Below are 24,218 nucleotides of genomic sequence, written 5' to 3'. Positions count from 1 at the left end.
TTCATGTGATTGCAAAACACTAGCAAAGATAACTATGAGAAAAATCTTGTCTGGCTAAATTTTTTTTTCCAGTTCATCTTTTAATTTTCTTTGAGGAATTTCTGACATTACAGAACGAAACTGAATTGTATTAATATTCCACTCTTACATTTCTATGACAAATGAAAAAGAAATTCATGAGCAAAAAATACATAAATAAAACAAAAGAAAGCAGGGAGAAGCTTATAAAATGAAATGTGGCTCTTGGCACTAACAGCTGAATGAAGAAAGGCATTAAAATGCATTAATTTAGAAATCACAAGGGATAATGAAGTGTAAAGAAACTGAAAATGTACAGACTGTTGAAAACCTGGAATTGCTGACTTTCAAAACTAAACGGATCAAGGGTGGCGAAGAGCAGAAAGGGATTGTATTAGTTTCCTAGGGCTGCTGTAACAAAGTACCACAAACTGGATCACTTAAAACAATACAAATGTATTCTCTCACAATTATGGAGGCTAGACATCTGAATTCAGGGTGTTGGCCGGGCCATGCTCTCTCTGAAAACTCTAAGGAAAGATCCTTCCTTGGCTCTTCCTAGCTTGTGGTGGTTTTTGACCATCATTGGCACTCCTTGGCTTGTAGACACATCACTCCAATCTCTGTCTCCATCTACATGTGGCCGTCTTCCTCCTGTCTCTCTGTCTCTGTATCTCCTCCTGTTTTATAAGGACACCAGTCATACTGGATTCCAGTACGACCTCATGTTAACGAATAACATCTTCAAAGACTTTTTTCAAACAAAGTCACATTCACAGGTACCTGGGGCTGGAACTTCAACATATCTTTTTGGAGGACACACTTCAACCCATAACAGAGGTTATGGAGGAATTTGCATTGTTCTAGCTGCTCCACATGCCACCTGTCTCCAAGGAAAGCCTGACATTGATTAGATATTGAGCCCTTGTGGTGCAGTGGTTAAGTGCTCAGCTGTTAACCAAAAGGTTGGTGGTTTGAACTCACCAGCTGCTTCATGGAAGAAAAAAGTGACAGTCTGTTTCTGTAAAAATTACAGCCTTGGAAACCCTGTGGGGCAGTTCTATTCTGTCCTATAGGGTCGCTATGAGTCAGAATTGACTCGCCATCAATGGTTTTTCATTTGTTTGTTTTTTTAATGCTGGCAGCAGATCCAGGGATGGTTTTCTGACTCTCAGTAGATCTTTCCACTGGGTTTACAATTATGTTCTGTGCTCAGACACCTGGTGGATCGCGTTGATTTTTGGCACCCTGATGCCCAGTTATATAGCCAATAAAATTGCTTGGAATGGTGAGTTCAGATGCATTCAATTTGCCCAATCGCTTTTCACGCCTGGAAAGACGGATTCAATGCCACTGAATTTGGTGTGGCTGTGCAGCATAGAAAAAGGAGAATGTTTCATGGGCCAACTGGTGCAGCTTAGTCAAATAAGGCTGTCCTTGTAGGGTATAGGCCTCTAGAAGTGGTCCCTCTAGTCAGGGTTGAGGCACATGGGTGGGATGGTGTGAGAAAAGGCCACAACATTGCTGCCTGTGCTGAACCTATCCTGACCACCTGCAAAGATGACTAGAAAGCTGAATGACCTTCAAGGGAAGGAGAGAGAGGACTCCAACATAACCACACCAGTCTGACACACTGAATGATGAACTGTGAAATGCCAACCTGTATGATGGCCTGTTCAGTTCAGTTGGGGAGCTATTCCCTGCTATCTGGACCTGAGTCCCTGTATTCTATTGTGTTTCCTTGATCTTGCAACCTCCTTTCCCGCTGAGAGAGCCACAGTGCTTAGCAAGGACCACCAGCCTCAAGGTGACCAGGCTCTAGTGTCAGCTGTGCTACTGTGCTGATGTCCTCTTCCAGTTTGTCAATGATCATAGCAAAGGATTTAAAGATGGCATCAGTGGGTCCAGCCAAAGTGGTAATTCTTTCAGAACAGTTCCGTTCTGAGATGTTGAATACATGCACCACCCTCCCCACATATGTTCTTAACTGACTCTCCTCACTTTCTGATGATACTGCCAACTTCCTTTCCAAGCATCAGTAGCTGGCTGGTGAGAGTGACATTTGATCCATCTTCAGTCACACTCTCCACCCTCCTGCAGGGTCCTCCTCGCCTTCCTGTCTGCCCCTATTGTTCCTTTTCCAACCTTCTGCCTTTCTCCTCCCCACGATTCCCTTTCCTCTTCAGTTGCTTTGTGCCTGCAATTTTTGGCTTTCACCACCACCAGTGACCAAAGTCTTGATCACTCAAAGTCTAGCTCCCCAGAACACTGCTCAGTATGAAGACTAGGGTGATTAAACAAGACACACAAGTATAAAAGAAAAACAATGAATAAATTTGATAACATTTAAATGAAGAATTCTGGTCAACAAAAGACACCATTAAAACCAAAAAAAAGGAAACCTAACCTGTTGCCATCCAGTCAATCCTGACTCATAAGTGACCCTGTAGGCCAGAGTAGAACTGCCCCATTTGGTTTCCAAGGAGCATCTGGTGGATTTGAACTGCCAACCTTTTGGTTAGGAGGTGTAGCTCTTAACCACTACGCCACCAGGGTTTCCAAAGGCACCATTAAGAAAGATAAAAAACAAGCCATGAAGTGAGAGAAGATATTTGCAACTCATATCCTAATGAAGAGCTTTAATTAGAATAGATAAAGAACTATACATCAAGAAGAAACCCTTCCCAACATTTCATTGCTCTGTGAAATCCCATGAAGTGAGGAAATACAAGAGAGAACAGGGAGCACCCCGAGGGACCTCTGGGTGGTCTTGAACCTCCAACCTTTCAGTTAGCAGCTGAGCATGTTAACCATTTGCACCACCCAGGGACTCCAATCCATGGTAAAAATCTAATTCTTTGCTTTGGATGACATTGGAGTTTGGTGAAGTCATAGTTCCTAAACTTTTCATTGCTAAATTGAGATGATTGTGATGATGGTGATGGTACAGAGTAGCAACTCTTGCCAGGTGCTTGACACTAGTCATATCATTTAATCATTATTATGAGCCCGTTTCTCCTATTTGACACAGGGAACACCGGAGACACCAAGAGATTTCCTCACTTGCCCAAGAACAAGTGACTTGTAAATGATAATACCGGTGTTTACCAAGGTCTGATCTGATAATGACATCAGCAGTGATATCCCTTGTTCCACATCCGCTTCTGAATCTGGCTTCAATTCCTGGCAGTTCCCTGTTGATAAACTGCAGCCTCTTTTCACTGATCTTCAGCAAAATTTTACTTGAGTGTGATATTAATGACATTGTTCAATAATTTCTGCATTCTATTGAATCACCTTTCTTTGGAATGGGCACAAAGATGAATCTCTTCCAGTTGGTTGGCCAGGTAGCTGTCTTCCAAATTTCTTGGCGTAGGCAAGTGAGCGCCTCCAGTTCTGCATCCATTTGTTGAAACATTTCAATTGGTATTCCATCAATTCCTGGAGCCTTGTTTTTCACCAAAGCTTTCAGTGCAACTTGGACTTCTTCCTTCAGTACCATCCGTTCCTCATTATATGCTACCTTCTGAAATGGTTGAACGTTGACCAATTCTTTTTGGTATAGTGACTCTGTGTATTCCTTCCATCTTCTTTTGATGCCTCCTACATTTCATATTTTTCCTGTAGAATCCTTCAATATTGCAACTCGAGGTTTGAATTTTTTCTTCAGTTCTTTAAGCTTGAGGAATGCCAAGCGTGTTTTTCCTTTTTGGTTTTCTAATTCCAGGTCTTTGCACATTTCATTATACTTTGTCTTCTCGAGCTGCCCTTTGAAATCTTCTGTTCAGCTCTTTTACTTCATCATTTCTTCCGTTTGCTTTAGCCACTCAATGTCCAAAAGCAAGTTTCAGAGTCTCTTCTGACATCCATTGCTGATGTCAGATGGATCATGGCTGAAAGCAGTGAATGCCAGAAAGATGTTTACCTGTGTTTCATTTACCACGCAAAGACATTCAACTGTGTTGGTCATGACAAATTATGGATAACGTTGCTACGAATGGGAATTCCAGAACATTTAATTGTGCTCATGAGGAACTTGTACATAGACCAAGAGGCAGTTGTTTGAACAGAACAAGGGGATACTGCGTGGTTTAAAGTCAGGAAGGATGTGTGTGAGAGTTGTATACTTTCACCATACTTATTCAATCTGTATGCTGAGCAAATGATCTGAGAAACTGGACTATATGAAGAAGAAGGTGGCATCAGGATTAGAGAAAAACTCATTAACAATCTGTGTTATACAGATGACACAACCTTGCTTGCTGAAAGCGAAGAGTACTTGAAGCACTTACTGATGAAGATCAAAGACTATAGCCTTCAGTATGGATTACATATCAAGGTAAAAAAAACAAAAATCCTCACAACTGAACCAATAAGCAACATCGTGATAAACAGAGAAAAGATAGAAATTGTCAAAGATTTCATTTTACTTGGATCCAGAATCAACACCCGTGGAAGCAGCAGGCAAGAAATCAGAAGACGCATTTTCACTGGGCAAATCTGCTGCAAAGGACCTCTTCAAAGTGTCGAAGAACAAAGATGTCACCTTGAAGACTAAGGTGCACCTGACCCAAGCCCTGGTGTTTTCAATCACCTCATATGCATGAGAAAGCTGGACAACGAATAAGGAAGACTGAAGAAGAATTGATGCATTTAAATTATGGTGTTGGCGAAGAATATTGAATGTATCATGGGCTGCCAGAAAAATGAACAAATCTGTCTTGGAAGAAGTACGGCCAGAATGCTCCTTAGAAGCAAGGATGTCGAGACTTTGTCTCACATATTTCGGGCATATTATCAGGAAGGACCAGCCCCTGGAGAAGGACATCATGCTTTGTGAAGTAAAGGGCCAGCAAAGAAGAGGAAGACCCTCAATGAGATGGATTGACAAAGTGGCTGCAACAATGGGCTCAAGCATAACAAGAATTGTGAGGATGGTGCAAGACTGGGCAGCGTTTTGTTCTGTTGCACACATGGTTGCTTTGAGTTGGAACCGACTTGACGGCACCTAACGACAACAACAACAACCTGATGCTGGAGCCCTGGTGGAGGAGTGATTAAGAACTTGGCTGCTAACCAGAAGATCAGCAGTTCAAATCCACCAACCGCTCCTGGAAAACTCTATGGGGCAGTTCTACTTTACCCTATAGGGTTGCTATGAGTCAGAATCAACTCAACGGCAACAGGGAATCTGATGCTGAAGTCCTGCTCTTAACTACTCAGCCTACTGTTGAGAATGTGCTAGGTATGTCTGATCATTGTCATCATCATCACCACCTATACTATTATTGAGCATTCACTGATTGTTTCTAGAGTGTACAGAGCTGCGCTGGAGGTATGGTATAAATGTGCCACTTGCCCAATAGAATGTGGGATAGACAACCTTCTAAATGGCTATCTCTGGTTGGCATTCTTGGTGGAGAGGGAAACATAAATTGTAAGAAGCTTGACAATTGAAAAACTTGCTTTCAGTTAGGCATTTAACCTCCCCCCACCCCCAAGAAATCCCTGTGAGAATTGATAACGAGTGGCAACATGAAACAACTTGAGTCCTAGCATACCTTCTGCATCACACCCACCCCAACATTTCATGGCTAGATGAGGGAGAAGTCGTGTGCAGTTAGGAAATCCAAGCGAGCACATAGGATATCTCACAGCTGTGACTTTCAGACAGCAAGTCATTGAAAAACGACCTTTCAGATTTGCATATATTTCTATCTCTGTGGTGTGCACGGACTCAGGGACCAGATACTAAGGATTAACCACAGCTCTGCCATTTTACTAGCTGTATGACCGTGGATAAGTTACTTACCTCTTTGGGCCTCAATTTCCTCAACTGGAAAAATGAAATGATAATAATACTTTCTGCAATCAAATTATTGTGGGAAATGAGATAATACAACTAAAACACTTAGTGCCTGGCATATAGTAAGTTTGATTTAGAAGTTAAGTATTAATATTATTATTTTACTAAAGTCAACTTAAATCAGGCTGAAGTTTTCAGTTTTTTTCTTTTATAAGTTTAAGAAATTAATACTTTCTTAATGAAAAAAGATATTCTTGTGGGCAGCTCCTGTCTGGAGGAGAGATGTGAAGGCTGATGGGGACAGAAGCTGGCTGAATGGAGACGGAAATACAGGGTGGAGAGAAGGAGTGTGCTGTCTCATTAAGGGGAGAGCAACTAGGAACACATAGCAAGGTGTATATAGGGTTTTGTATGAGAGACTGACTTGATTTGTAAACTTTCACTTAAAGCACAATAAAAATTTAAAAAAAGATATTCTTTTCTGATTCTAAAAGTAATAGATGCTGTTTGTAAAAATTTACAATATTGCAGAGTTTTATAAAAAAGTGCTTTTTAACTTTTAACATCCAAATTCTACTATCCCGAGATAATATAACAAACCATCCAGAATGTGGTGGCTTGAAACAAGAATCATTTATTACTTCACGATTCTATGGGTTGGCAGCTTGGGCTGGGCTTGGCTTATCTCCACAGTTTTTCTGGAGGCTTTGTTGGGGCTGGATGGTCTAGGATGGCCTCACATCCTAGACCATGGCTGGCAGTTGGCAGAATACTGGCCACCGCACCTCAGTTTTCTTCCACAGAACCTCTCCAGTAGGCTGGCTGGGGCCCATTCACATGGTGGTCTCAGGGTTCCAAGTGCAGCAACAGAGCGAAAGCCCCGAAGCACAAGCCCATTTCGGCCTCTGCTGGTACCACGTCTGCTGGCGTCCCGTCAGCCAAGGAAGTCATACGGCTAAGTCCAGACTCAAGGGATCAAGAGACAGATTTCACCTTTTGATCAGAGGAACACCAAAGTCACATTCCAAAGGGACATGGATCGTGCATACAGGGATGAGAATAATTTGTGGCTATTTTTTGCAATTTACCGTGAATTACGTATACATAGATACATATTTTTTACACATACAGACATGAAAAAATAAACACCCAAGCATCACACTGCTGTTGTTCGTGGCCATCAAGTCAATTCTAACTCATAGCGACCCCATGTGGCAGAGTAGAACTGTCTCATAGAGTTTTCTAGGCTGCAATCTTTATGGGAGCAAATGTCAGATCTTTTTTCCCTCAGAGCCGCTGGTGGGTTTGAACCTCACATTAAACATGATACTTTTGAACCTGTTTTTTAAAATTAATTACACACTGGGGCATTTTAATATCCTCATTTAAGGTCGGCATAATATCCCACTGTACGGATTTACTGGGATCAAAGAGGACTTGAACTGTTTATTGATGAAGATCAAAGACTACAGCTTTCAGCATGGATTACACCTCAACATAAAGAAAAGAAAAATCCTCACAACTGGACCAATAAACAACATCATGATAAATGGAGAGAACACTGAAGTTGTAAAGGATTTCATTTTACTTGAATTCACAATCAACACCCATGGAATATTTGTATTTAATATTATTCTCAGTCAAGAAATCAAACCACGCATTGCATTGGGCAAGTCTGCAAAAACCTCTTTAAAGTGTTCAGAAGCAAAGATGTCACCTTGAAGACTAAGGTGCACCTGACCCAATCCATAGTGTTTTCAATGGCATCATATACATGCGAAAGCTGGACAATGAATAAGGAAGATCAAAGAAAAATTGATGCCTTTGAATTATGGTGTTGGTGACAAATATTGAATACACCATGGGCTTCCAGAAGAACCAACAAATCTGTCTTGGAAAAAGCACAGCCAGAATGCTCATTAGAAGCAAGGATGGCCACTTTGAAGAGTGATGTCTGGGGTCTTAAATGCTAGCAAGCAGCCATCTAAGATGCATCAATTGGTCTCAACTCACCTGGATCAAAGGAGAATGAAGAACACCAAGGACACAAGGTGATTACGAGCCCAAGAGACAGAAAGGGCCACATGAACCAGCAACTACATCATCCTGAGACCAGAAGAACTAGATGGTGCCCGGCTACAACCGACGACTGCCCTGACAGGGAACACAACAGAGAACCCCTGAGGGAGCAGGAGAGCAGTGGGATGCAGACCCCAAATTCTCATAAGACCAGACTTAATGGTCTGACTGAGACTGGAAGGACCCCGGTGGTCATGGCCCCAGATCTTCTGTTGGCCCAGGACAGGACTCATTCCCAAAGCCAACTCTTCAGACATGGATTGGACTGGACAATGGGTTGGAGAGGGATGTTGGTGAGGAGTTAGCTTCTTGGATCAGGTGGACACTTGAGACTATGTTGGCATCTCCTGCCTGGAGGGGAGATGAGAGGGTGGAGGGGGTTAGAAGCTGGCTAAATGGACACGAAAAGAGAGAGTGGAGGGAGAGAGCAGGCTGTCTCATTAGGGGGAGAGTAATTGGGAGTGTGTAGCAAGGTGTATGGGGAGCAAGGTGTATATGGGTTTTTGTGTGAGAGGCTGACTTGATTTGTAAACTTTCACTTAAAGCACAATAAAAATTATTAAAAAAAAAAAAAGAAGCAAGGATGGCAAGACTTCGTCTTACATACTTTGGATGTGTTTAAGGAGGCACCAGTCCCTGGAGCAGGACATTACGCTTGGTAGAGGGTCAGCAAAAAAGAAGAAGATCCTCAATAAGATGGATTGACACAGTGTCTGCAACAATGGGCTTAAGAATAACAACGATTGTGAGGATGGTGCAGGACCAGGCAGTGTTTCGTTCTGTTGTGATAGGGTCGCTATGAGTCGGAACTGACTCAACAGCACCTAACAAAAACAGCTAATCATGATTTTTTAATTTGCACCCTCAACTGACCACTGGATAAAAGTTGAATAAGGATTGTTAATAGTGAAATACAAGTTCATACGAAGTTTAAAAACAAGAATAATTATGATCATCTCAGTCACAGAGCATAGTGTGAGAATGACTGTTTTCCCTCACCCTCTCCAGTTGTAGATGCCTGTCTTTTTAACTTTTGCCCATCAAATCCATCATGATGATGAAAATAACACCAATTTTTGTTTTGTATTTTCCTAGTTACCAGCAAGGGTCCTTTTTTATGTTTCATCATCATTTGTATTGGGTTGTCACCATGACCTTATCAAGTTATTATTAACCCCATTTTACAGATGGGAAGAGGCAGTGATGGTTCAGTGGTAGAATTTTCACTTTCCATGTGGGAGACCTGGGTTCGATTCCTGGCCAATGCCCTCATGTGCAGCCACCACCTGTCTGTCAGTGGAGGCTTGCGTGTTGCTATGATGCTGAAGAGGTTGCAGCAGAGCTTCCAGGCTGAGATGTATTTCGAAGAAAGACCTGGCAATCTACTTCAGAAAATCAGCCAGTGAAAACCCTTTGGATCACAATGGTCAGATCCAGAGTTCATGGAGATGGCGCAGGACCAGGCAGTGTTTTGTCCATTGTGCATGGGGTCACCATGAGTTGGGGGGGGGAGGTGGACCCGATGATAACTAACAACAACAGATGAGAAAACATAGGCAGAGGTTCAGGGATGGGTCCAGGATCTCATTTGTAAGTGCTGGGGCCAGGATTCCAGCCCAGAGAGTCAAAATCCATAGCTCAGGCTCTTAAGCATTATGATGTGTTCTATTGCTCCTGTAGTATTTACTTGTAAGAGCTTTTACATAGAAATAGTATTCTTTTGTTACATATGATACACATTTTTCCTGGTTTGTCACTTCAGTTTTAACTTTGCTTACAGGGTTGCTTGCTGTGCAGGTGTTTAAACATTTTGGGAATTCCCTTTTCTATGTGAATTTTTAAACTTCCATACAAAGTTTAGAAAAATATTTTATATGGTCAAATATATCAAGTTTTTTTTTTTCTTAATGGATTGCATTTTTAATATTATTCTCATATGTTCCCTGTTTTGTTGTTAAGTGTTGGCAAATCAGTTCCAACTAATAGCGGCCCTACGTACAATAGAACAAAACACTGCCCAGTCCTGCGCCGCCCTCACAATTGCTATGTTTGAGCCCATTGTTGCAGCCGCTGTGTCAGTCCATCTCGTTGAGGGTCTTCCTCTTTTTCACTGACCCTCTGCCAAGCATAATGCCCTTCTCCAGGGATTGTTCCCTTCTGATAAAAAAACAAAAACCAAACCTGATAACATGTGCAAAGTACATGAGATGAAATCTCATTATCTTCACTTCTAAGGAGCATTCTGGCTGTACTTCTTCCAAGACAGAAATTATAAAAACATTCACCTCTACTTTCTTTTAGGATAATGAATTCCAAAATTACCTGTATTAGCAAAATACATGTGCTTAGGCCCCACCTCAGGCCTATTGAATCAGAACCTCTGTAGTGAGGACTGAATCTTAAAAAAAAATCCCAAACTTCCAGTTTAAAAGGAAGGAGTCAACACACACATTTACCTCTTCTTACTCCCCAAATCACATGAAATTGACTGAAGAAATAATAAATTAAGAATATATCTACCAAATCAATTCCAGATGGCTTAAAAACTTATTTGTAAAATACCAAATTTAACTGTTAAAAGAACATACAGGAGGGTAGCTTTTTGACCCTGCAGTAGAGAAGGATTTCTGAAACGAGACACACACACATGAAAAAAAGACTTGATAAATGGTGTGAACAGAGAAGGGAATGCTGTCTTTTCTGGCCCTGTGCAGTCCTTGCCCCAGCTGACAAAACCAAAACTAAGCCTGTTGCCATTGAGTCAATTCTGTAACACATGGGATCCCATGTGTTACAGAGTAGAACTGTGCATAGGGTTTTCTTGGCTGTAGTCTTCACAGAGGAGCTCTGGTGACACAGTGGTTAAGAGCCTGGCTGCTAACCAAAAGGTTGGCAGTTCGAATCTACCAGCTGCTCCTTGGAAACCCTATGGGGGCAGCTCTACTCTGTCTATAGGGTTGCTATGAGTTGGAATCTACTTGATGGCAACAGGTTTGGTTTTTTGGTTAATATTTACAGAAGCAGATCGCTAGGTCTTTCTTCCACAGTGCCACTGGGTGGGTTCAAACATTAACTTTTAGTTTAGTTGACTAGTACTAACTGTGTCGCCCAGGGACACTCCCTCAATTGAAGATGCCCCAAAACAGACCAGAACCTATACTATGCCGCATGTGACCATCATGACTTGCTTCCTTGGCAGAGAGCTATTTTCTTTCTTTCACTTCTGTGATTCCTGATAAACACTAAGAAACAGTATAAGAACATAAAAGAGACAAGCGTATTTTAATTTAGACCTCCACAAACTTAGATACTAGCTGTGATACCACATTATCCCAACCCAAAATACCGAACAGTGATGGATTTATTGTTGCCCTAATTTAAAACAAGCCTGATTTATTTTTTAAAAAATGCAACCTCAAAATGCAACTCGCCAGACATGATATGGAATGCATTATATACCTAACCAAAAAAACCAAAACGCTACTGAGTACAGCGGACTTGAAAATTATCTTGCTATTAATAGATCTCCAAGAATGGCTCTGATCTGCTGGATTTGATACATTCAGGCTTTGGCAGCTGCTAAAGACTGAAGGAAAAAAAGGGGGGGGGGGAGTTCCATACATTATTACTTAATAAAGAAACTGGGTCATGAAATAGCCCTTTGGTGAATTTTTTAAAAAAGATTTTGAAGAGCCCAACGGCATCATTAAAAAGTCCCTGTTTCAGTTCTGGGCTAACAGAGAGCCTGGGGGCCAAGTCTTTTGGGGTCCCTCCAGTCTCAGTCAAACCATTAAGTCTGGTCTTTTTACTAGAATATGAGTTCTGTACCCCTACTTTTCTCCTGCTTCATCAGGTGAAACCGCTCCTGAAGCCAATTCTTCAGACAAGGATTAGACTGGACTATAAGAGATAAAATGGTACTCGTGAAGAGAGTTCTTAGCTCAAGTAGACACATGAGACTAAATGGGCAGCTCCTGTCTGAGGCAAGATGAGAAGGCTGGTTGAATAGACACGGCAAATCGGAGGTGGAAAGGAGGAGTGCGCTGTCACATTATAGGAAGAGCAACTAGGGTCACATAACAACTATAAATTTTGTGTATAAATTTTGGGGTGAGAAACAAACTTGAACTGTAAACTTTCACTTACAGCACAATAAAGAAATTCAAAGAAAGTCTCTGTTGCCAAATATGTTTGGCAAAGCAGCCTTGTGTTTAGTGGACTTCTTATCTGGAATGGTGTTAAACTGAGAGCACCTTGGGGTACCCTCTCATTTTCCTCTCTTCATTTGGCACAAATATTTCAACCATTGTGTACCCTCAACAAATATTTGCTGAATCTAAATACGTCCCTCTCTTTCCTTTTATATAGGGCCTGACACTGAGCCACTGATTCAAATGTTTGGATTAGGGACCGTCTTAGTCTCCTAGGGCTGCCATAACAAAATACCACAAAGTGGGTGGCTTTAAACAACATAAATTTATTATCTCACAGTTCTGGAGGCTAGGAGTCTGAATTCAGGGTGTTGGCTGGGCCATGTTCTCTCCAAAGGTTCTAGGGGTAGATCCTCTCTTGTCTCCCTCAGCTTCTAGTAGCCCCAGGCATTTCTTGGTGTGTGGCTGCAACATAACTCCATTGTCACATGGCTGTTTTTCCTGTCTCTCCACGCCTCTTCTCCTCTTTTAAAAGGATTAGGACTCACCTTACCCTGGTATGACCTCATATTAACTGATAACATCTTCAAAGGGCCTATTTCCAAATAAGGTCACCTTCACAGGTACTGGGGGTTAAGACTTCGACATAAATTTTGGGAAACACAATTAAATCCATAAAAAGGACTTTTAAGAACACATCTGTAGGACAGATTAAAAACATTTTCGAGAGTTTAAGGGGATACGGATCCACCCTGCTAGGCTCAAAATATTTTTTAAATATTTAATTGAAAAACATTTCTACCCAGTTATCTCTTTAAAAACAATCTTGTTTTTAAAGAGGTTAAGAAGAAAACTCTAATGGATTTTCAATTTTTTTAAAATAAATACTTGCCTTGGGTTGGATTCCCTAGTAGCAGATTCTGAGATGAGGATTCTTATAAAACAGTAAGGAAATGGGGCTGGAAGGGGAAGAACACCAAGGAAGAGTGAGACACCAAGCAAAGTCCCAAAGAGGATAACTTGGTCTCAGTCCTTCTCTGGGGATAATGTAGGTTCTGAGTAGGGGACAAGAAAGCTGGAGTATTTATAGAACACACCCCCCTAATAATATTCAATGGGTCAAGATGTGTTGCATCATAGATTCCCAGGTACTTCCTGCCCTCCCTGCAAAGTGGGTTTCAGCAGCTGGCGGACTATCCTTCAACAAAGAGATGCGGGTGCCAGATGTTACGGAGTGGCGGGGAGAAGATGTGTATGAAGGTGGGAAAGAGCTCCAAGGGCATATGTGCAGACATCTGGAAGCATCTGCCTCACTCTCTACAAGAGATAATTTGTCAAGGTCTTCTCCACAAACAAAGTAGCACGTCCAGGTACGAGGAGAAAGATACTGTATCAGTGATGTAAGATTTGAGGCAGACATATTTTCTTTGGTGTTCCTGCCTCCATTTCTCCCAGATTGAATCAATCAAAAAGAGGTCAAAGAGGAGTTTAGTTTGAAGATGGATAACTGTGTGATACTCCATTCTTGAGGGTAACTCCACCAAGAGATCCCTAAGGCTGGTAGGTGGGGAACAGTGAGCAGTTCCAGACAGCAAAAGCAGAAAATCCATCCAGAAGGGGGTACTTGGGTCAAAGGCAGAAAAATGAGCTCAAGCCAGGGCTTTGCTAAGGGAAAGAAGGGGAAGAAGATGGGAAAAAGAAAAGTTGGAACTGGAATAATCACTATTGAAATTATAGTACAGTTATAAATTATCTAAAAAACTGTAATGCACATTGGAATGCAGTAGACACATTTTAAGTGCTTAATTGCCACCTGTGGCTAGAAGCTACTGCATTGAACAGCACATATCTAAGACATTCCATCATGGCAGAAAGTGCTGTTGGATAGCGACGGCCTATAGCTTTACTGAAAAGATCAAGGGTTGAGATGTAATGAGCTTTAATCTCATCTTAAACTCTTGTTTCCTTCCTCTCCATATGCAGCTTCTAACAAACAAAATCTTGCCACTTGGATTTCCCTGGAAATTTTGAAGCAGTGAGGTAAACAGCAATAGTATAGGGAAATTTTTACAGTTTTCTGTCTGGACCTAAATGACTTTCAACCCCTTGGGTCAACTCGAGTTTTTAGGAGTTAAACAGTAATGCAGAATTAGTTGACATTGAGTTTAAGATGAGCTATTAGGACAAGCAGAGTCATCTTCACTTTCTTCTTCAATTGCTGTTTTCCATTATCTAATTGTTTGTGTACATTTTAATCTCTACAAGGAAAAGAACAGAATATGATGTTGGGAAGGAGGAGGCAAGAAGCCACGTAGGAGAAGACAAAGTGGCAGAATCCAACTTTCTTATTCTCTCCTCCACTTCCATTTCCACATGGCCAGAGCTGGACAATTTTGCTTATCTGCTGGAACAAATTCTTACAGACCAAGGGACCAAGTAGAATTTAGGCATGGTATTTCCATCAGCTTGGGATCTGCTGCTGCTTTTGTTGACATCCAAGAGCATCTTAAAAGTGGAGGTTGCCTCCTAAGCCATCAGTCAAAAGTCCAGGGCTGAGGAGACCCTGTGTTATCATTGACCACTTTTCTTCCAAAGTTGAATTACAGATGGTCTTAATTTGGCTACCCCCAGGAGAAGACTCTGATATAAGGATTCAAGCATAAGTAGTTTGTTTAGGGTGTGCTCCCAGGAAACAGTGGTAGGGGAATGGGGAAGAGACAGGAAAAGGAAGGAAACCAATAAAGGATGCACTATCAAGCAAGTTTCCCAGGGTGGAACTCTGAGATCCAGTGCCTCAGAGTTATCCCACTCAAGGGTAGGAGAGCTGGGGCATTTATCCATCAACTCCCATCAGTCATTGATTGAGGGCTGCTGGGGCATGGGGACAGAAGCACTTTGGGCCTGCTGTGTGCATGAGCAGAGAGTGTTCAGACAAAGAAATGTAGGTTTGTGCAGTCAGGCCAGCATGCAGGGAAATAGTGAGAGTTGAGGGATATCAGTAGGGTATCTACAGAATTGACTATCCAGAGTTTATTTTGATTTTAAAGCAAGCAAAATAGGCCTATGCCTCTTAAGAGTACAACACATCCATGTCTCGGTAAGGGTGGTCCACTGGTGCAGAAGAGATAATGAGTCATGGCCAAATGGAAAAACAAAAGGATCTTTAATGGGTAACTTGACCTCTGGTCAGAACATCCCAAATAGCTGAGAGGGAGAATGGTGTCTTTGGTATTAAGTGGCTCTGAACTGAAAGAGCCGGGAGACAGCGTTCCGGCTTTTGTACCAGAAAAGACATGGACCAACCTATTTTAACCATTTCTCAGAGGATACACGGGCTGCTTGTGCATTCTGGAATTTCTGTGAAAGACTTACCAAATACTTTCTGCTGAGGCTGACAAAACCAAGCTGGGGTGTCTGCATGCCAGAAATACATGGTTGCGTATGTGCCCCTGTTTATCTGTTTGCAAAACATCCCATATATTGACAGCCTGACATATGTTGAGCTATATAGATCAGTCAGAGAGAAAGAAGAGCCAGAATATAAGAAAGAGGGAGAGAAGTAAAAACACAAAAGAGAGAGAACAAATCCTTGTGACTTTGGCTACAGGATGAATTCCTGGAGCATAAAGGGTGTGTCTCAGTACTTCTTAACCCCCACTGCCACAGCTGTGCTGGCACATAGTGGATGCTTAGTTAGCACATCCTAAGGTGAAGTGAGTTAGCACATGCAAGGTGCTTAGAATCATGCCGTCTCCATAGACAATGCATGGTAATTCAAGTGTAGTTTGAATCAATGTATGAGAGAATGTTTACAGCTAGAAAGACTCCTAGAGTTTCTTTATATCATCTCTTTTCTTTTACACATAAAACTAAATCTTGGAGGAGTTACATGACTCTCTTGTGGTAACACAGCATATTAGTGTCAGTTTGGGGCTAGGACTCAGACTTTCTGATCCCAGTCTGTGCCCTTTTTGTCATTACACAGAAGGAAGACAGAAGAAAAGAAATGAATAACAGTCATTAAAATGTAGCTAGACAGGAATCAATTCTGTGGTGCAGCTCCTGAGCGCCCTGTGGAATCAGGCTGAAGCTGGTCCCCAGCTGAGACCACATCCTTAATTTCCCTATCCTGGTTCCCTCACACTGCTTCTTCTGAGAACATTCACTCAATATATCATTTGCACAAAACTCTCCTTTGCAGGCTCTGCTTTGAGGAAACCTGATCCTACCATAGGAGACTCTGAAGCACAGTCAGGTTTAAGAACCACTGTTATAATTGAAAATGAATAAATAAATGAGATAGATATGTTAGCAGTATTTCTTCTTTATGGATATTGCATTTTATGGGAGTGACTTGAGCTTGACTGATGGGACACAGGATGGTCCTCAGTTCATTTGCAGCAGAAGACAATATAGGAAAATAAATTTATGACCTCAGGATAAGGAAATGTCCCTTTCCCTATTTTGACAAGTATAGACTAATACTCTGACTTTTTTTTAACCTATCAAGTTATGGGAGGCAATGACCACATTACACTTTGCAGGTAAAACAGCCTGACAACAAATACATATGCTTTCATTATTTGTCCAAATTCTAACAGTAATGCTTAGAAAATATTTCACATGCTCCTGTAATCAGATGTATTAGGACTTCTGGACAAGATGGAATAATAGGGATTGAATTTACCTTCCAACCCCAAACAACTAAAAACCTGAATGAAATATATGAAATAACAGTTTATACACATCAGACACTAGGTAGCTCAGGGCAGTGATCCCTGAGAGAGGAGGGACAAACAAGGTGAACCCTGTGATTACCCCAGCCTACTGGCAGGAAACAGTTTCTGGGCCGAAGCACAGGGAGGGGTAACCCAGGCAGGCTCCAGCAGTCTCCTGGGTAGAGGAGACAAAGTTGAGAGTCTAAAGGAGGCCAAGGCAGCTGAAGTGCAAAGGGAAGACCGCTGGAGAAAAGAGAGTTAAACACAAAGAGTCCAGACATGTGCAGAGGATACTCCTTGAGTCCCAGCTGAGTACTGATCACTGCATGTATGTATGTATGTGAAGAAACTACCAAGGCAAGGGAAAAAACCCACCTAAAATAAGCAAAGGGAATAATCCTTGGAGCACACACAGCTCCAGGGATAGTTACTCTGTTTCACCACCAGTCAGAGAAAAAAACCTCTCATGGGACATTGAAGAGAGTACTAAGACAAGTATTACCTCAGTCCAAACCAAAAAACCAAACCCAGTGCTGTCGAGTCGATTCCGACTGATAGCAACCCTATAGGACAGAGTAGAACTGCCCCATAGAGTTTCCAAGGAGCGCCTGGTGGATTTGAACTGTCGACCCTTTGGTTAGCAGCCGTAGCACTTAACTGCTACACCACCAGGGTTTCCATTACTCAATAATAAAAAAAAATTTTTACCCCTAGACTACAGGCTATTTGGAAACCCTGGTGACATGGCTGCTAACCAAAAAGTCGGCAGTTCGAATCTACCAGGCACTCCTTGGAAACCCTGTGGAGCAGTTCTACTCTGTCCCATAGGGTGGCTATGAGTCAGATGTTATGGATTGAATTGTGTTTCCCTAAAATATGTGCTGTAAATCCTAACCTCTATACCTGTGGTTATAATACCATTTAGGGATGTTTTTTTGTTATGTTAATGAGGCAGTATTAGTGTAGAGTATATCTTAAATCAATTCCTTTTGAGCTATAAAAGCGCAGATTAAGCAAGAAAGCAAGCAAGCAGAGATGGAGGAAGAAAGACGCCAAGTCACATGAAGACTGCTGAGAAACAGAAGCTGAAAAGAAATAAGGAACTTACTACAGAGCTGACAAAGAGAGCTGTCCCCTACAGCCAGCACCCTAAATTCAGACATCTAGGAAAATTGGAAGTTGTCAAAAATGAAATGGAATGCTTGAAGATAGATATCCTGGGCATTAGTGAGCTGAAATGGACTGGTATTGGCCATTGTGAGTCAGACGATCATATGGTCTACTAGGCTGGGAATGGCAAATTGAAGAGGGACAGCATTGCATTCATGGTCAAAAAGAACATTTCAAGATCCATCCTGAAGTACAATGCTGTCAGTGACAGGATAATATCCATACACCTACAAGGAAAACCAGTCGATATTCAAATTTATGTGCTAACCACTAATGCCAAAGATGGAGAAATTGAAAATTTTTACCAACTTCTGCAGTCTGAAAAGGCAGGCAAGATGGATTGATTATTAGTAGTGATTGGAATGTGAAAGCTGGCAACAAACAAGAAGGATAAGTAGTTGGAAAATATGGCCTTGGTGACTGAAAAAATGCTGGAGATTGCATGATAGAATTTTACAAAACCAATGATATATTCATTGCAAATACCTTTTTTCAACAACATAAATGGTAAAGTATACAAGTGGACCTCACCAGGTGGAAAACACAAGAATCAAATCGACTACATCTGTGGAAAGAGACTATGGAAAAGATCAATATCATCAGTCAGAACAAGGCCAGGGACCGACTGGGGAATACACCAGCAATTGCTCCCATGCAAGTTCAAGCTGAAGCTGAAAAAAAGTAGAGCAAGTTCACGAGAGCCAAAATAAGACTTTGAGTATATTCCACTTGAATTTAGAGACCATCTCAAGAATAGATTTGATGCATTGAACGCTAATGATCAGAGACCGGGCAAGTTATGTAATGACATCAAGGTCATCATACTTGGAGAAAGCAAGAGGTCATTCAAAAGAGAGGAAAGAAAGAAACGACCATAATGAATCTCAGAAGAGACTCTGAAACTTGCTCTTGAATGTTGAGTAGCCAAAGCGAATGAAAGAAATGATGAAGTAAGAGCTGAACAGGAGATTTCAAAGAGTGGCTCGAGGAGACAAAATAAAGTGTTATAATGACATGTGCAAAGACCTGGAGTTAGAAAACCAAAAGAGAAGAACATGCTCTGCATTTCTCAAGCTGAAAGACTGAAGAAAAAATTCAAGCCTCGAGTTGCAATATTGAAGGGTTCTATGGACAAAATATTGAATGATGCAGGAAGCATCAAAACAAGATGGAAGGAATACACAGAGTCACTATACCAAAAAGACCTGGTCGTCATTTGACCATTTCAGGAGGTAGAATATGATCAAGAATCAATGGTATTGAAGGAAGAAGTCCAAGCTGCACTGAAGACATTGGTGAAAAACAAGGCTCCAGGAACTGATGGAATACCAATTGCGATGTTTCAACAAACAGATGCAAAACTGGAAGTACTCATTCGTCTATACCACGAAATCTGGGAGACAGCTACCTGGCCAACTGGAAGAGACCCGTATTTACGCTCATTCCAAAGAAAGGCGATTCAGCAGAATGTAGAAATTATTGAACAATAATATCACACGCAAGTAAAATTTTGCTGAAAATCTTTCAAAAGCAGTTGCAGCAGTACATCCACAGGGAACTGCCAGAAATTCAAGCTGGATTCAGAAGGGGACATGGAACGAGGGGTATCACTGCTGATGTCAGATGGATCTTGGCTGAAAGCAGAGAATACTAGAAAAATGTTTACCTGTGTTTTATTGACTATACAAAGGCATTTGACTGTGTGGGTCATAACAAATTATGGATAACATTGCAAAGAATGAAAATTCCAGAACACTTAATTGTGTTCATATGGAACCTGTACATAGACCAAGAGGCAGTCATTCGAACAGGACAAGGGAATGCTGCATGGTTTAAAATCAGGAGAAGTGTGTGTCAGGGTTGAATCCTTTCGCCGTACTTATTCAGTCTGTGTGCTGAGTAAATAATTCGAAAACCTGGACTAAATGAAGAAGAATGGGACATGAGGGTTGGAGGAAGGCCCATTAAACAACCTGCGTTATGCAGATGACACAACCTTGCTAGCTGAAAGCGAAGAAGACTTGAAGCGCTTATTGATGAAGATCAAAGACCACAGCATTTAATATGGATCATACCTCAACATAGAAAAAACAAAAATCCTCACAATTGGACCAGTAAGCAGCATCATGATAAACAGAGAAAATACTGAAGTTGTCAAGGATTTCATTTTATTTGGGTCCACAATCAATGCCCATGGAAGCAGCAGTCAAGAAATCAAAGGACATACTGCATTGGGCAAATATGCTGCAAAGGACCTCTTTAAAGTGTTTAAAAGCAAAGCTGTCACTTTGAGGACTAAAGTGCACCTCACCCAAGCCATGGCATTTTTAATCACCTTGTATTGTATGTATGCAAAAGCTGGACAATGAATAAAGAAGACTGAAGAAGAATTGGTGTCTTTGAATTATGGTGTTGACAAAAAATATCAACTGTACCATGGACTGCCAGAAGAACGAACAAATCTGCCTTGGACAAAGTGCAGCCAGAATGGTCCTTAGAAGCAAGGATGGCGAGACTTTGTCCCACGTACTTTGGACATGTTATCAGGAGGGACCAGTCCCTGGAGAAGGGCATCATACCTGTCAAGGTAGAGGGGCAGCTAATTAGAGGAAGGCCCTCAATGAGATGGATTGATACTGTGGGTCCAACAATGGGCTCAAACATAGCAACAATTGTGACTGTGGGGGAGGAATGGGCTGTGTTTCATTTTGTTGTACATAGGGTGGCTATGGGTGGGAACAGACTCCAGAGCACCTAACAACAACAACAATAAGCCTCTTAAATCATGAGAAAATAAATTTCAGTTTGTTAAAGCCACCCACTTGTGGTATTTCTGTTATAGCCACTCCAGGTAAGTAAGACAGTCTATTTTTCTACCCTTGTACTAAGGCCACACTATCTTAATTACTAAGTGTTGATATCAGATAGAGCCCTGGTGGCACAGTAGTTAAAGCACTTGGCTGCTAACCAAAAGATTGGCAGTTCTAACCCACTAGTCACTCTGTGGGAGAAATATGTGAGTTTGCTTCCATAAGGATTTACAGCCTTGGAAACCTTATGGGAGCATTTTTACTCTGTCCAATAGTGTCGTTATAAATTGGAATTGACTCGATGGCAGTGGGTTTCTCTTTTTAGAGCAAGTTCTCTCACCTTATTCTTCTTCAGGAAGGTCTTGCCTATCCTTGGCCCTTTGCAGTTCCCACATACGTTTTTAAATCAGCTAGTCAAGTTTCACAAAAGCAAACAGAAACCATTACGATTTTGATGGAGATTGCATTGAATCCACAGACTTGAGGGGAACTGACATCTTTATAATGCTGAGTCTTCTGATTCATTTTGATAATCTATGTCTCTTTATTTAATTCTTCTCTAATTTCTCTCAATAAGTTTTTGTTGATTTTTTCCAGTGAAGATCTTGGACATATTTGGTAAACATTATCCTTGAATACTTGGTATTTTCTGAATAGTATCCTTTTAAATTTTCATTTTCTGTTTGTTGTGGGTATATAGAAATGAAAATAATTTTTTATATTCACTTTTTCCCCAGCAACATTGCTAAACTCTTATTTTTACTATACCCAAACCAAAAACCCAATGCCGTCGAGTCGATTCTGACTCATAGCGACCCTATAGGACAGAGTAGAACTGCCCCATAAAGTTTCCAAGGAGTGCCTGGCGGATTTGAACTGCCAACCCTTTGGTTAGCAGCCATAGCACTTAACCACTACTTTTTAAAAATTTTTACTATATTGCGTATATATTATTTATTTTCTTATGTGTATAATAACATCATCTCCAAATAGTGATAGTTTTATTTCTTCCTTTCTTCTCCTTTAATACTTTTTTCTCAGCTTATATACTGGCCAGGGCCTCCAGAACAATGTTGAATAGAAATGGTACTTATAAGCATTCACGTCTTATTTTTTTTTTTATATCAGAGGGCATACTTTCAGGATGATAGGTGCATGAGTATTCATTATAATAATTTCTCTACTTTGTGTCTGTTTGAGAAGCTCCATAATAACAAGAAAAATTTTAAGAGAAAGCTTTTGACATTTCACCATTAAGTTAGGTTCTTGATAGATACTCTATCAAATTAAGAAAGTCTCCTTCCATTTCTAATTTGCTAAGAATTTTAAATCACAAATTGAAGTTGGAGAAATAAAGTTTCATCTGCATCTATTGAAATGAACCCATGACTTTCCCTCCTTGATTTCTTATTGTAGCAAATTTCATTGATTGGATTGCTAACTGTTAAACCAGCCTTGCATCACTAGGATAATTCTAACTCGGTTACATAGTGCTAGATTTTGTTTGTTAATATTTTGTTGAGAATTTTACATCCATCCATTCTATCCTTGTGAAGTTTTCACTGTCTAGGTTATAGTAGGGTCATATGATGAGTTGGAACTTATTCCATCTTTTTCTCTTCTCTGGAAAATCTGTTTAAATTTAGAGCTACTTCTTCCTTAATTGTTTGGTTAAACTAATCAGTGAAGCCATTGGAGTCTGGAGTTTTCTTTATAGGAAGGTTTTCATTTAGGGATTAGATTTATTTTGTACTTACAGTCTACTGAGCTTTTCTAAAGGATCATGTCAGTTTTAATAAGTTGTCTTTGTATAGGGATTGTCTATTTCATCAAAATTTTCTCTTTTTTGGACCAAAGGTATTTATAATATCTACTTTTTTAAAACGTCTACAGGATTTTTTTTTATTTGTAACATTGGTAATTTGTGCCTTCTCTCTTTTTTCAAGACTAGCCTCACCAGAGTTTTAGTAGTCTTTCAAATAAAACCAACTTTTGGCTTTGTTCATCCTCTGTATTATGTATTTCTTTTCTATTTCAGTAATTTTTCTTCTTTAATTATTTGTCTTATACTTTCATTGAGCTTATCTTGCTATTCTTTTTCTAATATATTGAAATAAATATTTAGCTCATTTATTGTAAGGTTTTTTTTTAGTCTAATTTATGCATGTAAGGCTGTAAAATCCCCCTCTAAGTACTACTTCAGTTACACCCCACATATTTTGCTAAGTAGTATTTTATTTTCACACAGCTCAAAATAATTTCTATCTTTGGATGAAAAGTTACCTGAGAACAGGATATTCATATCATTTCAATGTATCATACTATGGATTACTTACTAATTACGAAGTGGGAAAAGTACCTGCTGGGCTTCAGCCCATCTTCTGCCTGTCTCCTCCTTTCCACTCTTCCAGTCCTTGGTCCCCTTACCTCCCCCATCCTTGATGTACACTGTGATCCAGCTAACCCTCAACATTCGCTCTTCCATGGACGTAACATTGATCATCTTTTCTATGGACCTTTGTCCCCATTGCTTCCTTCCCCTAGGATTTCCTTTCCCCCCAATCAAAACCCCAATTGTCTTTAGAGTCAGCCCAAATGGCACCTCTGCCATGCAATCTTCTCTAGAATACAAGACTGGAAATAGACTCTCCGTCCTCTGTGTTCCCATGACACTCTGCGTTTCTATTAGACCATCCATTAGTTCTGCTTTGTATTATGGTTGTTCGTGTTTATTTATTTTCTCTGAAAAATTCTTATCCACTTGCGTGTAGAGAATCTTTCATCTTTTCCCCTCCTCAGTGCCTACCTTAGAAGCTTCAACATAGTGATAATAATAACTAGCAATTATTGAGTGTTTACTATATGTTAAGCAATTTGCTTAAAGCCTTACACGGATTGGTGCATTTGCTTCTCACAATAAATCTATGAAGTAAATGCTATTATTAGTGTCATTTTACACATGAGAAACCAGAGACAGAGAAGTAAAGAAATTTGCCTAAGACCACACAGCTGGGGAGTTAGTCTCAGGGCTGCTGATGCCAACATTCGAGCTCTATCCAGAATTCTAGACTTCCTTCTAAGGACCCTCTGGGGATTTGGACTTATTTCACTACTTTTAGATATTGTTAAGATAATTTTTGTTAAAAAATATTTAAATACTTGAATATATAAGAATGATTGTCTTTCCAGAAAGGAAGCAAAAAGGAAATACTGAATAAAGGGTTAGGATTTCTCAGATTTTCCTAGTAAAAAGTTAAGTGAGTTTCATCAAATTATTTTAAAAGGTTTATCTCCCTTTTCTATTTAAAGAATAAAGTATAAGTTCTCTGCTAGCAACAGAGCCTGCTGTTCTTCGGTTGGTGTATTACGTTTTATCACCCCAAATGGACCATATTTAACTATAGCAGTATCAATTTTGTGTGGTCTGAAAAATTAGCATAGGGCTCCATTTCTTCCCTGACTCCCT

General features: G+C 40.6%; 1 pseudogene; it reads right to left on the bottom strand.

Annotated features, from left to right (window-relative positions):
• Positions 1 to 881: 881 nt before the first annotated feature.
• LOC126068881 (poly(rC)-binding protein 2-like) lies at positions 882 to 23,255 on the bottom strand (annotated as a pseudogene).
• Positions 23,256 to 24,218: the final 963 nt, after the last annotated feature.

Source organism: Elephas maximus, chromosome X, assembly GCF_024166365.1.
Source record: "Elephas maximus indicus isolate mEleMax1 chromosome X, mEleMax1 primary haplotype, whole genome shotgun sequence".
NCBI lineage: Eukaryota > Metazoa > Chordata > Mammalia > Proboscidea > Elephantidae > Elephas > Elephas maximus.
This window is presented reverse-complemented; position numbering and strand designations above follow the sequence as displayed.